The sequence below is a fragment of the Drosophila subpulchrella genome, chromosome 3L (assembly GCF_014743375.2).
Source record: "Drosophila subpulchrella strain 33 F10 #4 breed RU33 chromosome 3L, RU_Dsub_v1.1 Primary Assembly, whole genome shotgun sequence".
In the NCBI taxonomy this organism is placed as follows: domain Eukaryota; kingdom Metazoa; phylum Arthropoda; class Insecta; order Diptera; family Drosophilidae; genus Drosophila; species Drosophila subpulchrella.
The window spans coordinates 25,364,757-25,380,654 of record NC_050612.1 but is presented as its reverse complement, the minus strand read 5'-3'; the positions used below and the strand labels follow the sequence as shown (position 1 = coordinate 25,380,654).

The following is a 15,898-nucleotide window of genomic DNA, read 5'->3' as shown; positions in this document are numbered from 1 at the left end:
GAACAATATCAAGCACTTTAAGGAAAATATGAAAAAAGTGTTTTGGGTAAAAAAAAATTTCACATAGATGCAGCATACAAAAATTGAAAACTTCTCATGTGCTAACAGTTTTTATTTTCAATCACTCCAGATGTTAAAGCCGCCTCATATGAATATCAAAAAAATTAGTCAAGCGATTTACGAACGTTTTAACACTCATCGAGAATCAAAATTATTTCGATTTTGGGCCGGGGAAAATATTTTACTGTAAATATAGGCCATTCTGGCCACATCAAAGCGGTCGTAAAACGTTTTAGCCATATACCGATGTGGCAAATCGCAGGCCAAAGAAAGGAAATCATGCTCTGCTGGCCAAAAATCATTAAGAGCACTGCATATTCAATTAACAGGGCCATATATATTGGCAGCTCGCACTGGCACAACTACACTTAAAATACAACAAAATACAGCAAACAAAACAGATTTTTGGCGAAAAATGGTTTTCGAGTGCTGGAGAATCGGAATGCCATGGAGATGGAAACGAAATTATGGAATGCTCAAAATATTCAAATTCAAATTCGATGTGAGAAACGTTTTCAGTGCTCCGCTCTGCTTTGCTTTGCTTTAGTTTGGTTGGCTTTTTGGGCCAAAATTTTAATTGAAAATGTTTTCGTGTGCTGCGAGCGTGAAACAATTTTCGTTCGTTTGTTTATCTAGGCAAATTGAAAAAAATACATCGAGAATAAAACAGAGCGTGGATAAATATCGGAAAAAGTATTGTAAACCCCAGGCAAAGAGAGGAAAACAACCTGATCGGCAATTTGGGTTTCCTCTCCGCCCATTTCTGTTTGGAAATCTCGTTGTTTACAAATTGTTTCTAATTATTTTCGGCATTGTTTATCGTGGCAGTCGGTCTATTTCTGGAGCTAATTTTAATGAGGCTGATGGAGAGATTTAACAGAAATCGAGTTCTAATGAGTCAGGAGAAGGTCTATGTGAAATATTTTGGAGCATAAGTTCAGGATGATCTTAGTGGTAATTGCCCTTGCTTACAGATTTAACAGTTATATATTTGAATTAGTTGTAGCTTGTTTTGTGTTATGGGTTTTGAGTAAACGAATTTTGTAAACTTTGTTTGGGATTTGGTGGCGAATTTGATTTGATTAAATTGGTTGTTATATTTGTAATATATTTTTGAAGCGAATTTGAATTTTTAATTTTAATTGGTTGGTTTTCTTTTGTTTTTAAATTTTTTGTAATTTTTTTTATTGAATATTCGTAATTTGTATTATCGCTGTGTTTCAATATGCGTTTCTGAATTGAAGAACAAATGTCACACGACAGTCGACGAGAACTATACGAAATATTCCGACTTAACTACACAGAACTCAATATCATACTGAAAAAGGACGGCGCTTACAACGGCGTCCGGAGCCCCAAAGATCCGAACCGAGCCCGAACCACTTCCTCGTCCGAACCCGAACCCGATTCGGACCGAACTTACGCCCACCCGACCAATTCGAACCAGCGAACGCAACAGCCAAACTCGCCGGCAAAACAACAACGCTCTCAGGTTCTTGGTGGGCGATGGGTGGTGGGGGTGGGTGGTCCACCCCCACGTCCGCTCGGCTCATTTTCCGAGCGTTGGATCGAACATGTGTGCTGTCGAACCGGCCGCAGTCCATAACCGAAGTATCGTATGCCCTATAAGATCCGGAGAGGTTTCAACCACGAGGGGTATGGGTAAGCCTAACTATTTCCACTGATAATGGCTAGCTTGTTGCTCGCCAACCTCTATCCCAAGGGTTCCGATAGTACGCCTTAAGGATCCCTAATTACAACCATCCCCCTTTCGAAGACTTCGAGACCCAATCGTAGTACTCCCGAAACCCTCGTAGAGCATAACAAAAACACAAAAATCACACCGAATAGCGGCACTCTAGCAGAGCAGGCTGGAAAACCCAACAAGGCCTAAAGGGAAAATCCCCGAACTGTCGAAATCGTGACTCGTGTTAGCCGATTCACGCGTAGGCGAGGCTCTCTCGCTAGCGCCCTCTCGCTCTCGCTCTCCAGACCCCCCATCTAATGGATACCGAGTGGGAGCGAGACGGCCAGACGGTTAGTTTTGGGCCCTAGATATGTAAGGTGTCTTGTGTAGTGGAGCGGAGTGCATCTGAGTGGGAGAGCGCGAGAGCCATGTGCCGGGCTTACTGGCTGGTTGTCTGCCCGCCGATTCTAGGGGGTACCCATAGGGTGCTTGGGTGGCTCGATGGACCCTGGTATTCTAGGGGGTGGCAAAGGGTGTTATGATGATGAGGAAAGGCCGAACCGCGAGCGGGTTGGAGAATCGCAAAAACATGTGCGTTTCACTGCCCCTCTTCTTCGGCTCGAGAACTTGTTTTTGCATTTTCTGTTTTGACTGGAAGTGCTCATCATTGCGATGATAATTTTCTGTTGAATATTTATGAAACACATGACTCACAATGTGATTAAGGCTGCCTCCTTGGTGTCCCAAAAGGCAAACACACACAACGTGGCTGGAAGGCTACGCCAATAAGAGCACTGAAGAGAGTCCTTTGCCCAGGACGAAGAGAGTCCTTTTGCGAAGAGCAAATGGGTTGGTACGCAGCACTCACCCACACTAGCACCCCATTCACCGAATCTCTGGCAAATTCATCATCATGAGGCTCCATCCTGATGACGACGCACGAAGACAGGAAGAAATTAATATGCGAAACGCAACAATTTTTACCAACTACAACATCAACAATAACAACAACAACAACAACAACAGCAGCAGCAGCAGATGGAGGAGCACTTTTTTAGTATGGCTCAGAGCCGGCAAAAATAACAGCAGCAGGGAAAACATCTGCGAGGCATTGAATAATGCCAGCCAAGTTTGGGGCGCGGCTTGTTGTGCTTTCTCCCGGGGGTGGGGACTTCCCCTTATGGTCGAGACACACTTTTTTGGCTTGCACTGCGAAGCGGTTGTGGCTGTGATTGATTTCCCAAGGTAATTTCTTAAAAACGGCTACTTAGGAAAATGATTTGGTCACAAAACTGTTTCTAGCGATTATTGGTGGTGAAAGGTAGAAAAGAAGGAACGGCTTTTTTTAAGGAAACCAGAGAAAATCTTCAGTATCTTATATTTCATATGTTTATATTATCATATGTTTATATATATTAATATTTTTTTAATTTAAATTTTTTTATAAACTAGATGGTTGTCAATAGATAATGTTTTAAAAAAAAAAAATTTTTGATCCCAATAAGTAAAAATGAGTTTAATTTTTAGAGACTTTTTTTCTGTACTAAAGTTAAGATATTTATTATAAGTAAAAGTGAATTGAGTTTCACATAACACTCTCCAATAAACTTATTTCAGGGTTCGTAACTGTTATAAGTTTTATTTTTAAAATCACTTTATAATAGTTATGTCATGATTTTTATTTAAAACTAATGAAATAATCGTTATTCTCTCAGTTTCTTATTAAACTTAACAAATAAAACTTATTCTCCGAGTTTTATTTTCCGCTTGAAAAATAACAGTTATTCCTTGAGTTTTATATAAAAATCAAGTAATAAAACTTATTTTTTGAGTTTTATTATTTCGGTCAAAAATAAAACTCAATATCATATTGTGTTGGAAATTCAAAATTTAGAATACTAAATGCGCAGTCGGCAATTTAAAAAAAAATTTCAGATACTATAGACCACCGCTAAAAAACTTTTTCTTATCAAAAAGAAGTTCAGATTAACGTATGTTAGTTAGTTAGGATCGTGTTTTTAAGAAATTTCGCTGAGATTTGTTTATAAAACAGGTATGATTTCAAACGATTTAGTAAATTTAGTAAATGTTAAGACAACAATTTTATGGATTCCGTATAGGTTGGCCAACGTTTATGGCTAGAACTCATCGGGGTCCTCCCAAGCCCGCTGGCCAGGTCGGTTAATCCGGCAGCTAATATGCCAAAATACATCAATAGTCAGCTCAATTCAGTGGCGTTCGGTTCGGTTGAGTTCAGTCAGTCATTCACTCAAGCTGCTAACAATCTCCGCCCTTGACAGACTCGGAAACCTAACAACCTGCCAAAGCAGCAATGAATGTCGTCTACTCAGTTGCCTGTCCATCTGGGCCGCTTCCCCCTGTCCCGTGCCCCACGTGACACGAACCACCGCCCACTTGCCACCCAACCACCCAACCACCCACCACCCCACGGCACTCCATTCAAGCGTTATTATTGTAGCTAGCTGTTATTCTTTTTCCCTGCTATTTTCGCTACGCGCTTTTTGCTCTTGCTTCTTTTTGTGCGTGGGTGTCTGTTTCTATCGCTGGATGTATTTGTGTGTCACTAGGATACGCAGAAAGCATCACGCGCCATGCCACCACCCCCTGCACCGCCGAGCAACCACTAGAGCAGTCGCAACCGGAGCTTCAGGACCCGTCAGGACCTCATCCTTATCCACATCCCACATCCCCCAACCACCCCGACGAGCGTGGCGCGTTGTCTTGGAGTTTTTCAATTTGATATGCTCGACCGATTTTCGCTCATTTCAAGCGCGGGACAACGTTGTCAGCATCGTCAGTCCGCCGCTGTTGTTATTGTTTCTCCGCGTTGCGCTTGTCGTCGCCAATTTATCGCATTTTTACTTTGATTTTGCGTTAATTTTTGGACAGCAACAGCCGCTTCTCCCGCCTCCCGAGAGGCCCTCGTCGGTCCGAGTTTTCTGTGTATTTAGCGCTAAATGGTGTGTTGATATTTTCTTTTTTTTTTTCAACGCTTTTCCCATGCCTCCCAAGCCTCGCAAGCCAGAGAATCCAGATTCCTGCCCCCGGAGGCAGTCAAGTGTTAAGGCATATAATCAGTGTCAAGATGGCGACGATGATATGAAATCAATTTTACAAGCAGAGGAAGCTAGTTGATGGAATGCTATGCGCAAAGCTGACAGAGGAATTCTTGGCTATGCGTTGGTAAAAGTAGATATGCGGTGAATCCATCATTCATAGAATTGTAACAGAAAATTGAAAGACTTAACTTTAGGAAGGTGCTTCAAATGGAGGGCTTATAGCACAAAGTATACAAATAAAATTGGTATAATGGGGTGAGGATTTAAGATCACTTCTGTATCATTAATATTTGCACATTACTGTTTATATTTTGATAGGTGCGTAGAAACAGTAGAAACAGAAAGGATATATTTTCCACTTAGAAAACATTATTCCCAAGATTGTTATTGAAATTTAATTTAAGTTTTTGACTTATTTCCATTACTACCCGGAATAATGGATATACATCTAGTTCAATATGCATAACCCTATTATTATGGAGAGGAAGTAAAGAAAATGGAACATAATCGTAAACGCAAAACTGAGCTGCCATGATAACCGGGGACTTACGATATTTTACGAATCGGTTATGAAACGGAAGCCAACCGGTTATGGGCTAAATACACTCAACTTATCGCTCTTAACATATTTTCAGCCCTTCATGCCGCGGAACTTTGCTGTACGACATTATTAAATCCAGAAATGGCAATAAATTCAATAAAACGAGAAATCACCAATGATTTTTCTGCCATTTACTTGGGCTTTATGCAGTCGGACATTATCTGGCACTCCCACATGCCCACTTACACCGACACCGCCTCAATGTCATTTGGATTTTACATCTTCTATACGTACAACAAGTCGTTAGGCCGAGTCGGGCACTCAGCTCCAGAGCCATTGCCTTTATGCATCAACGAGCACACAAAAGTGTGGAGCCCCCCTGCCCACACCACATGGTCGATATTTATGCGAAAATCAAGCGATAAATCTAAATTATATGCCAGTGCTAAAGCTAATGCCATGACGGGGCAGCCTTGGTTCCAGCCTTATAGCGCCCATCCCCCCCCCAAAACCCAGCCACACAAGGAGTATTATTATGATGATTAGGCATCCTTCGAATGGCCTAATTAAAAACGAAACGAGAGGCATTGCTGATAGATTTTGATTATCATATAATTAGGAGAACTTTCGTGTGCGCTGGTCCACATTTGTCATGATCCATCAGCAGTAGGCAGTGGGGGCCAAAGGTCGCCGAGAGGAATACTTTTCCAGATGCCTGTCAAAAGTTGGCCACCGAACAGTGTCCTGTCATACATGTCGCAAAATTTCATTACTACTGCTGCCGCTGCTGCTCGTTCCTAGTGCTGTGTCGTCAAGTTTTCGTTACGCTGTCAGCCGGAGGGGTCAGAGGGCACACCACCAGAGCATCCTGGGCATCAGCAGAAATTCTCTGCGGTCGAAAATTAATGAAAATTTCATAAACTGACGGGGCCTATATATGTATGTATATGTATATGTGTTATCTGTCTCAGGCAAGCCAGAAGCCATCGCAGTGTTTGCGGTTTGCCATCATAACTTAATTAACAGCCGCATAGCCCAAGCACAGGCCCAAACCCAAGCCCGAACCCTAGGCCAATATCAATCCCAACAGCCAGTCCAATCCAAACCAATCCAATCTGGAACCCAACCCCCGACGACCCCCATGTCCCCCGGAGCAGTGATAGATACTGGGCATGATTCGCTGTCATCCCCTGCTTTGCATCTGACCCATCTAGGGCTGATCAAGTTATAAATAGTATTTCATATTTCACTAGAAACGCTCTCGACCCAAAGAACTATGTCAAAGTAGCATATGTTGGGCCAAGGGGGGTGGTGGATTAAAGGCCGTCGAGCAACCCTTTCGGCCCCTTGGGGCACTGGCTCTCGGAAACTTAAGGGCGGCACCACCAGTTCACTCGCCCAAACACGTACTCATAATAATATTTCACTTTGGTCCCACAGAGAAGGTTTCCGCTTCCTCCCCCCCCCCCCCCCTTCCCTTTTTTTTGGTCTGCTCTGTGTTGATAAATTGGCGACAGGGTATAAATTAAGAAATTGTACACTAATTGCGTAAAAAACTTGTTGTAGCTGCATACTTTCAGGCGGTTTTTCAATGCCACCGCAAGCGGGAAAGGATCGCAGGAGGTGGGGGGTTGCAAAGTGCGTGAAAGTGTTGCCGCATTGTAAAAAAGTTTTATTTATCGATTTTGTTTTGCGACCCGCAGCAACCAAAGAGCCCCCTTCTACTCGCCACCCATGCCTCATTTCAATTCCAATTTTATGTTGTATCAAAAATTGTTAAAGCATACATTTTGGCGTTTGGCAGCCACTGACTAAGTGGGTGGGGTTAGAGGGGATTGGGGGTCGGGGGTCGGGAGGTCCCCATCATCTGCGTGTTGCTGTTGCTTTTGAAGTTTGCACAACACAAAAACCGCAAAATCTAATTAACGGGGCGCTTGGTCTTGGTCTTGCCATTGGAGAAGGGGGCGTGGCTGCCCGAGGGGGCGGCAATTGTGGGCGGAGGTAGTTTTGTGAGGTGGCGCGGTTAGCGCGGGTTTTCTTTTGCTGTTCCTGGCATTTGGCTTCGGGGCCTTTTCTTTCCCGCTTTCTTCTCATTTTAGCCGCTGGAACCGGAAAAGCCAAAAGAGGAAAGCGGAGCTGAGCAGCACTTTTGAAAGGCATTCCCAGAAATCGAAAGTGTTTTCCAAGCAGGTGACAACCAAGAACCTTGCCAACAACAAGCTGCCAGGCCACAGGATCGATGTCTCTCTTAATGACGTGCAAACTCCTTTGAATATCATCTTCAGGGATATTACGTTTAAAGAGATTTATGGAAACTTTAGTTTCAAATTTTATTTGAGTGTCGAAAATAAGCGGGGACATCATTATTATATTTAATATATTGATAGGTGTCTTATATCTCCTTGAATTTTCTACATTCAGTTAGCGAGAAACAAGGAATTTATAGATATGTGGACCTGTTGTTCTTATGAATTTATATACAACTGATACCATATATTCATAAGATTGAAATACTTTTCGTTTAAATATGTCGAAACAAGGAGGAAAAGTGGTATATTATAGTTTTTGTTTTTAATAAAGTAAAATATAAAATACGCAGATCTTTTTGTGCAAGTACCAAGAAAAGATTCACAAAAAAAGATTTTAAAGAACCATGTTTCAATGGATTTGGAATTACTTTCATTCTAGAGATCTTCTGATTTTAAAGTGCGTAAAAGTTTCGTCAAGACGTAAGAACACATCTAAGGATAATGGGCAAACAATAAAGGTATGCATGTGATTTGGTTCCTCATCTTCCACCTACTTCATAGCACACTTTTTCGCATCTTCCTGCTACCATTTCTTTCCCATTAATCTCACTTGAACAGATTCGTCCTTCTGGTCGACAGCTGTGTCAACTTTAAGCATCATTTAAAGTATTTGGTTTGTTTGTCAATCTTGTTTTACATATCGCAGGGAGTCGGGCCCGGGCCCTCGGCTCCGGTCTCTATCTGGATTGACAGACCTCAGTTAGTGTCATCATAATCATTTTGTCATTAATATGTCTGACTGGCCACAGGACGCGTCGTCCTGCTCGTTGAGGTCCTGGCTCCATCCACTCCCCTCGTTGTCGCATAATCTGTGGTTTGCTTTCTGTTGTGTTCATTTTGTGTTTGTCGCCTGGTCTCTCTCCCTCTTTATAGAACTCTCCGGTTCTTCGGGGAGCCAATCCATTGAATTATATGGATTTTTGCTTGAATAAAATATATACACATATAACACACATGCATGTGTGGCCCACCCTAGCCCAACATTTCCGTATTTTTATTTGTCTTGTCTGCGCTCTCGCTCGCTCCTTGTTTTGCTTTTGCTTTTGCCTTGCTTTTGGCCATATATCGCAGCATTCGGCCCTGTGATTGACGTTGCCTTAGCTACCCGGCTACTGAGATCCCGAGCCAGATCCCTCGGCCTCCCCAAAAAACTGAGGCCAAATCATCTGGGCGGCAACCAAAGCCTCAGCCAAACATTCACATTTCATTTTGCCCTTCGTCTGCCTCACAATGTGTGTGTGTGTGTGTGAGATATATCCCTATATAGAGAAAGCGGATGTGTGTGCGAAAAGTACTCCTAGGCCCTTATATAAGTACGTGCCCCGCTTCCCAGACTTCCTATCCCTATCGGTGTTGTGCTATCTCTCCATGCATTTTGACATACTTATGTCGTTTCATGTTTTTGCTGAATTTGCAAAAAAAAAATAAAAAAGAAAAGCGTAGAAGGAAAATCAAAGAAAAACGAAAATCGTCAGAAAAATAAAAGTTTGTTTCCCTTTGTTCGCCTTTGACTCCGCATCCGAATTTTTTGTTTGTCGCTGGCCCGCGTTCTCTTTGGGCGGAAAACGCTCTTAGGAAAATCGTGGAAAAGTGGTCGGAAAAATGCGCATGTGTTGTAGCCATGGCACTCAATTCGCCGCAACTTGAAGGGATTCTGTCGAGGCGAATTGGTTTCAAGAGGGGTGTTTTCATCATATTTTCCTCACTTAAGATGTGTTTTAAGGGATTTTTATCAAGTTTATAAGATAAGATTATTTTTATTATATGAGATAAAAATAATATATCTTAGAAATAATATATTTTTACTTAAAATATAATTTTCGTATTATGATTTCAGGGAAATTTCCCCTTAACCTTTGCTCTTACCCCTGCTGGAATGTTCCTTGCTACCCCTCATTTGTGACTTTGGCTTTACTTTTTTACTTTAGCCTACCACCAAAATCAGTCTTATCAGTTGGCCCCAAAAGATATTGGCTAGTGGGTTATATTTTTTTGTTTTGGGGGGAGGACGGACACCCATGAATATTTCACAGGCGGCAACGAGAACAATTAAACGAGCAATTGCACGCACTAGCGCGCATTTCACTGGCCTGTTTGGAAGTTGGAAGTACTTTCGGCTCTATTAATAGATCGTTTTTTGTGTTATTTGTGCTGCTGCTGCCTTGGTTTGTTTACACCAGAAATACGGGCGGAGATGGGTAAAATGAGCAGGGGAACGTGCTGCCACGAAGGCGGCTAATTATTCTAATCATTGGGAATGGGAATGGAATAGGGAATAGGAATGGCAGGCAGGCAAGAGCAATTGAACTGCTGTTGACCCCAGTCGGTGGATGCAAACGAGGGAAGGCAACGCAAAGATACAAAGATACACCATATGGTTGCGGTTGCAGCAGAAGTAGAAGGAAAGGCAGCAACAAACAGCGAGTGGGAATGTATCTGGCAGATACTTTTAGCATACAAATCACAACAACGTCACAACAAATTGCCAGTATTTTGTATAACAAAGTTGTGGGCTGTCATTTTTGAAGTCTTTACCCTCACCCATCTATTTATCTCTTTCGTTGTTGTGTGTTGGCAGGTAGCCCAGGAAGAACGAAGCGTGAAATCTGTTGAACAAAACGTGAAATGAGCCATGAGATGGTTTAGAAACAAAAAAAATATTCTCCACCGAACACATAAATTACTTACAGATCGGATTTTTTTGGGTCAGCGCCTTTTTCGGCTTTTAAATTCGCTTTTAATGCACTCAAAAATGGTGAACTAGAACTTTAAATTGCTCTGCTGTTGCCATCCATCAAAAAATAGATAACACACACACATGGTATATATGTACACATTTATCACCCCACTCTAAATAATATCCAATCAAATTAGCCACGAAATCCGTTTTGGCTAGCAGTAATTAAGCGAATCTGTCACACGAAATTCAATATTTTGCAACTCAATATTTGATTATGGAAAGCGATACGGCAGATATACGGGGATATATATACACCTGCCCAGGTCACAAACAAGGCAAAAAATCAGTGCAAATAACAAATGACCAAACAAACCCAAACAGAGGGCAATGATGAGAGGGAACGGGGAATCCCCGCCCTTTTGCAAGGGGCAACAAATCATCATCTGACGATGCGTCACGTCAATAACGAACGCAGTTGAAAAATTGTTAAAATTGAATTACAGTTGCAAAACGCTGAATCCTGAAAGAGCAAACACTGCCACGCCCCCCAGGGCGTCACACCGCCCTTCCACTCACACACTCAAACCCACACACACACACAGTTGGAAAAGTCAACGCATATGAAAAACGACAGGAGGCGGAGAAAGGCTCCTCTTTTTTTTGGGGGCGGGCGAGTCAAATCTGCATATCCTTCAGCAAATAGACAACAAATTGCAATGTGATATACAGTTGAGTTGATGGCCGCGTTGTCCTTGGCTCCCTGCTGCCGTTGGACAGCGGTGAAAATTGATAAAATGATATTGATGAATTGCACATGGCAATGAAACGTGGTGGAAGGGGCAGGGGAAAACTGCATATCCTTCAGCACCAGGATCAGCCTGCAGCGTCCTCAGCGTCCGATGATGATGAAAAATTAGCTTCTGCCTTTGCATTCCTGATGGCTTCTCGGTTGGATGCGTGAGTGCGCAAATAGTTAGCGCCTCCGGCCGAGGCGATTCTCCAGGCGAAGTGAGCAAGATTAATGAAGGGACTGCCTCCGTGGGCGGGAAAGGAGGCGCCGGGAACGGCAGGTAGGGGCCAATCCAATTAGAAATTGAGATGGCAGCAAAAGATGGCCAGCTTTGGTTCCATCAGGGGACCATCACAGGCCCATTTATGCCTTATGTTTTCCTTAGACCTAAGGATTATTATATGAAATGTAGTGGATTCTTTAAGAATCAGAAAATACTTTAGGGATCTGAATAGCACACAGTCAATTCTTGAAACACTGATTACAACATTTGCTTAGAAACAAACACATGATTTATTATAATAGACTGTCTTGAGAAAATATTGAACAATTTAAAGTACGATCAAAACTTTTAGGGGGGGTTCGAAATATTATTTAATTTTTATAGAACCTTTGAAATGCAGTTCTGATAGATTCTGGAAATAAAATAAGAAAATGTTATAATGATCTTATAAACAAAAATTAAAATTTTTTTTTATCATTAACCCTCAATATATCTTATGCATCTTTGAGATACTCAAAAAATATATGTTATCGAATCAAAAACATTGTCCAAATGCTTGATTTAGGTGGTAATAATATATCATACTTTTCAAATCGTTTTATATTTTTGCAGAACATTCCAAACAAAATATTATATACCCAGCTTTGTTTACTCCCCAATTATTATATCTGCTACTCGTTCTACTTTCCCCATTGGATTTATAGGCCTTTTCATTACTTCCGGGACTTTATCCATCTCGAGCATTTTAGCATTCATTTGAATTTATTGCCGTTTCCATTTCATTTGGTCGACGCAGCCACAGCATCTCATATTATAGTTTCCTTCATCGCATTTGTTTTCGGCAAAAGGGGAGTGGGTGGGCGGCAAAGGATATTTTTCACCTGGACAACCGCACGGGGACTGCGTGAACGTTGGTGGAATGGTGTCTGCCCTTCGTGCCACAAAAATTTATAAGCGCCTTGCGCCAGTTTGCGATGCTTTTTGTTGTTATTTAAGAGAAAGCCCCAAACGCAATTCTTGTAGTTGCTATAAATAAAACAAAAGCACACACATACGGCCAAACCAGTCAACCACCCACTTCTGCTTTCCCGCTTTCACCCGCTGTGTGTTCGGTTTATATAAACTTAGATAACAAACAGCTTGGTTATTTATTTTTCTTAATATTAACGTCAACATTCAGCGCACATGTTGCACGCATAGAGCTCCAACCTCTCCCCCAAACCGCCCCCCCACTGTTTTGGCCCAGACGCAGACATAGATAAAGTCATTTACACACACTCGCACACCCCCACTCACACACTCACAGACAGATGGAGAGACTGCGACTGTTGTAATATTTGTTGCCATCTTACAGGCGATGGGCAGTGGGCGGTGGGTGGCGGGAGGTGGGAGGTGGGAGGCATGTGGATGCGAGGTGTGCAACTAAATCACATCAACAACATTGCTAAAATTTATAACTGTTTGCCCGGCAAAAAGGGGGTGTGGCACTGTGTGCGTGGGTATTTATGTTGGCTTCTTCTATTCACTTAGCCTTGGTTATTTTGACTTTATTAAGCCAAAACACGTTGCATAGCTGCTAAGCACGCGCAGATAAATATAAACAAAAGAGTCAAATCGGCTGGCTCTTGGATAAGGAGGAGAAAGCTACCGGTAGACCAAGTGAGAAAGTATCCAAGGGACAATCAACTTTAAGAAAAGCTTTTCTTAAAGGGGATCTTTAAGAAGAAAGCCCAGATTTTATTTTGATGATGAATCTTAATACCATTACTAGCTTTGCCCACCACAATTTAGACCTAATACTTAATTGTACCCCTTTCATAAGTAACATTTTATTGAAGAATTTTAGGGAATTCAACTACATACTCAAAAAGCTAGCTTTCGGAATCGATTTACCCAAGTTATGCAACTTAGAAGTGTTGTTTTTGGGTTCCGATTCGGAAACCCAATGGAACTACGGAAAAATCGAACATGAAAATGGGTTAAAAATGTAATCCTCTTTTAAAGCTTAAATTTTAATTTAAATTATTAGAGAATTCATCCGCAAACTCATAGAGGTATCCCACGTCCAAATCGGAGTCAAATTACCCAAGTTATGAAAATATGAAGTTCAGTTTTCGGTTTCCATTCTGGAAACCATTGGAAATACGAAAAAATCGAACATGAAAATGGGTTACAAATTTGACCATCCTCAAAAAGTGATATTTTAATGTAGAATATTACAGAATTCAACCAACAATTCATAAAGGTATCCCACGTCCAAATCGGAGTCAAATTACCCAAGTTATGAAAATTAGAAGTCCGGTTTTGGGTTCCCATTCTGAAAACCATTGGAACTACGGAAAAATCGAGCATGAAAATGGGTTAAAAATTTGACCATCTTGAAAATCTGAAATTTAAATGTAGAACATTAGAGAATTCAACCACAAACTCAAAGAGGTATCCCACGTCCAAATCAGAGTCAAATTACCCAAGTTATGAAATTTAGAAGTCCAGTTTTGGGTTCCCATTCTGGAAACCATTGGAACTAGGGAAAAATCAAACATGAAAATGGGTTAAAAATTTGACCCCTAAAGTTAAAATTTTATTGAGATATTTTGATTGTAATAGTTTTATCTTCTCTTATCTGTCTCCTAGAAAGATATATCTCAACGCTTTCAACCTTTGCCCCAAAAATAAGCAAATAAATCAAAAGGCGACATACAGGATACTTTATGCTGGGTCGGCACAAATTGGTCAGAAACCTGGGCCAAGTCAAAACAGGAAGACAAGTAGAGGTGAAAAAAGAGGAAATATATGAAGGACTCAGTTCAATGCCTTTGATTAGTGTAGCCACATTAGCAGCTCTCCAAAGCCTTGAAAACTCCACCGACTGTGAAACTCCTTGACTGAATGACTGTCAGATATTTTTTGGAACAGCATCAACCATTCGGAATGCACTGCTGAGGCCCGACCGAGAAAAATTCCTTTGTCAACACCTCAGGAAAATTCGAACACTCTTGCTTCCTGACTGAATTTGCAACAAGAACTATTTGACAAGCGTTAATCAATCAAACACAAAGTAAAGTCTGGCTGAGATGTACGTATGACAGCAGGCAAAACCTTTTTAATAATATTTTCTAAGCCAGCCACCCCCATTCAACCTCGCCCACTTAGTCAGTCAGTCAAGATGGGTTGTCAGAGGTAGGAAGATAAAAAAGAGGAAAAACAAATGTAGAAGGCCAGAAATCAGGGAACTTGACTATTAAAGACTAGGGGTAACTACTCTACCAGTTATAAAAAAAAATGTATTTACTTCTATTCATAATTTCCTAATACTTAAAGGACAAAATATGAAATTCCCTATAAAGGACTTGCCCCTAAAAACTCACATAAAGGTATATACCAAGCTGGTCAAAATATATACATCCCCAAAAATCTTGTTAGAGTATCAACGTTGAAAAAAATTGGACATCAGAGCATAAAGCACGCACTCACTAGGGATTTGGGTGGAGTGAGGGTTTTGGATCTGTGCGGACTGGTCAGAATGGGATAAGATGGACCAGGCCGGGAGTCTACCTTAAGCTCGAGACTTTCGGGGGTCTAAGAAATTGCCAAATTTAATAAACTTAAAAGGGTGCGCATGTGAGGATGTCTGTGCCTGACACATATACCCATGCTCGCCCACTCATACGCACGGTCATGTAATCAGCAACAACTTGAGTTGTCAATAAAATTGTGATTTCTTAGGACCGGAAGTGGGATGTAGGGGAAGGATGCGAGCAAAACAGATTATTATATTGTTTGGGCAGCCATAAAAAGAGACCCCAAGAACCCTCCCGCTCTTTAAAGAGCCTTTTTGCACCTGTAGTCCGTGGCAGGGAAGTGGTTTAAAAATTTATAGTAATGCGCCTATGGCTAGGCAACACATTGCTGTAAGCAGATGGCGCCCACACACACACGCATACACGGGGGGCTACAGGATAATAAAGGAAATTGCTGGGCAATTTTGTGGCTCCAAAAGCCTCGGTGTGTCTAATAAAACTAAGTGGGAACCATCGCGTTCGCCGATAAACGAAAATTGATATTTAATGGGCGTTCTTTCATTCCCAAATTGACATTAAATTCAACTGAAATCCGAGTAAGATTTAGCTGACCTCCCTTCCCCTACCAAGGCATCCAAAGTTCATTATGCGCCCGAGCAGGCCTCAAGATATCATCCCCCAGTTTCGGCTCATCCAGGCTCACATTCCTTCATGTCAAAGTCAAAGGACTTCGATGGAGTCGCGCGTGGCAAACCATGTAAATCAATCAGTTCGGCGTGCCTTTCTCAAAGGCCGCTGCCTTATATAAGAGTTCTCAGCGAGGACCCGTCTCAACTCCGCACCACCACCATTACCAACAATGATGTATGGATGAACGTTGTGCATCATTGATGTAGAAAATGTTTTAATGTTATTATTGGCCCTGTGCCATCGGCTTGGATGGCAGGTCCTCCAGCCGCCTGCTGGTGACAGTTCGGTTTTATTGAATTTTATTTGCTCAAGAGTTG

At 41.7% G+C, this 15,898-nt stretch overlaps 1 protein-coding gene across 41 annotated transcripts in view; it reads right to left on the bottom strand.

The window, feature by feature from the left end:
- Positions 1-15,898, bottom strand: part of LOC119553043 (CUGBP Elav-like family member 4) — a 279,958-nt gene that overhangs the window by 129,174 nt on the left and 134,886 nt on the right. For 25 of the 41 annotated variants that reach the window (XM_037863112.1, XM_037863114.1, XM_037863124.1 and 22 more), the window contains exon 1: positions 1,033-1,366. The exons of the other annotated variants lie outside the window; for them this stretch is intronic. The gene's annotated coding sequence lies outside the window, so the exon portion shown is untranslated. Of the gene's footprint in view, positions 1-1,032; positions 1,367-15,898 lie in introns of those variants that run through there. 41 annotated transcript variants of the gene reach the window in all.